At 44.3% G+C, this 1,844-nt stretch overlaps 1 protein-coding gene across 1 annotated transcript in view; it reads left to right on the top strand.

Moving 5' to 3' along the window:
* Positions 1-1,844, top strand: part of LOC101863769 (lectin) — a gene marked incomplete at its 5' end in the record, with an annotated part of 9,674 nt that overhangs the window by 1,993 nt on the left and 5,837 nt on the right.

The following is a 1,844-nucleotide window of genomic DNA, read 5'->3' on the forward strand; positions in this document are numbered from 1 at the left end:
GTACAAAAGAGCTTTTCAAACATGAAGAGCAAAGGGGAAAAACGACTGTAGCCAAACTTCTAAACTTTGATGTGTGGATGGCTGGTGGGTGCTCTGGTGTGGTTTGCTTCTTCTTTCATATCAAACATATGTCGTCCTTATCTCCCCTCCTTCTATTTTGTGTTTGTTACTCTCTTGAAAAACCTCTAATCTTTGGCACTTACATGACCTTATTGTGTTGCAAGTGCCGTAAAACACTTTTTAAAACAACCCTCCCCCCAAAAACTTTGGTATCACGTTGGGGCCGCAAAGTGTCGTCCTGTGCTCCGCGATTAGTCCACGGGCTGCAAGTTTGGGATTTCAGGTCAGCCTGGAATCTGCCAGAAACGGAAAACATTAACCCTTTTGTCTCCGCTGGTGTCTGCAGGATCTGACGACCTGTGCAGACGACACCACTACGAACGATCTCTCCTGCTGAGGTTTGAGGGTCTGCCCTCTTTCTACACGGCCACCTGGTGTGAGCCCGGGGGTAAAAGGTCATGTCCTCACGGCTACGACTGTGTGCCAGAGGGGGTCTGCTGTCAGGGCGCCGACTATTCTGTTCCGGACGGTATAGGGAAATGTCCCAAGGTAAGTCTTCCCTTCACTCTCTCCCTTTCTTCCTCACGCTCATTCAATCACTCACTTCACCACTCACCCAGCCTCTCTCTCCCTCCCTCTAAATCCCTTTCAATATTTTTACTTCAACGGTATAAGTACATGTACAAAGGTAAGCATCTCCTTCCCTCCCTCTCTCCTTCCTTTCCTCCATTATTCACCCTTTCGTTTGGATCAAATAGTGCTCTCCAGAGTGTACCGGATATACGTCAGAATGTATGATCTAAGATATCATAACACAAGTCTATGGCGCTAGCGTTGCCTTATCCCACAAACGTAGCACGACTCAGTTTGTCCCGTACGTCACCACGGGTGCTGATAAAGATGTTTTGCCTCACCTCTCGAATAGTTTTTTTTCGGTAAAAAAAACTTTCTCTCTACTTTTTTAAATGCATAATATACATAATTGCCTTAAACCAAAGTACCAAGCAAGTAATAATAATATTATTAGAAGTGCCACCACCTGCATTTCATAGAGTACAATCTGTAATAGGGGAGCAAGCCATCGTTTTATCTTTGCAAGGTCCTTTAAAACAAGATAACTACGCGTGGTCTCATTGTGGCACCCAATATCGTTGTTGTGTCCCTTGATGTCTATATTAGTAGTTCAGAGTAAAGTCCTTAATTAATGGTATACAATACATGGCCAAGTCTCAGCGTCAAGTTGTTCTAGAAGTAGAACTCGTTTAGTGCCATGTCGTGCTGATATGTTTCGGTCCATCAAATGACCTCGTTCTGATAAAATCATTTCATCATCATCCAGTGCCAGATCTGCGACAGACATCGGCGATCATGGTTCTTCACTCATTCCTTCGCTCGGATGCTCTAAAATAAAAAGCTACGATTCCCTGACCTTTCACTGTTACCCATTTTGTTTATGTTCCCTAAGTAGGTTGTTCTGGGCCTACCCCTGCTTCGTTTGCCTTTAATTTTGCCAGTGAGCCCTAGATGTTCAAGACCCTTATGTCTACTCAGGTGTCCTAAAAATGCATTTGTCATTTACGGATTGTTTTTAAGATTGAGCGTCCCACGTGGACTTCATCAAGCACTACCTCATTTGATTTCTTTTCCTTCCACGATACTCTTAGCAGTCTCCTATGAAACCATTTACCAGAGTTTAATCTGGCTGGGTTTATTCAACCCGTCTCGATTTGTTCCTCTGTAGCTCAGACTTTAAAATACCCCCTCCCCCCCTCCACTCCCCTTTT

Source organism: Aplysia californica, unplaced genomic scaffold (genome assembly GCF_000002075.1).
Source record: "Aplysia californica isolate F4 #8 unplaced genomic scaffold, AplCal3.0 scaffold00559, whole genome shotgun sequence".
NCBI classification, from domain to species: domain Eukaryota; kingdom Metazoa; phylum Mollusca; class Gastropoda; order Aplysiida; family Aplysiidae; genus Aplysia; species Aplysia californica.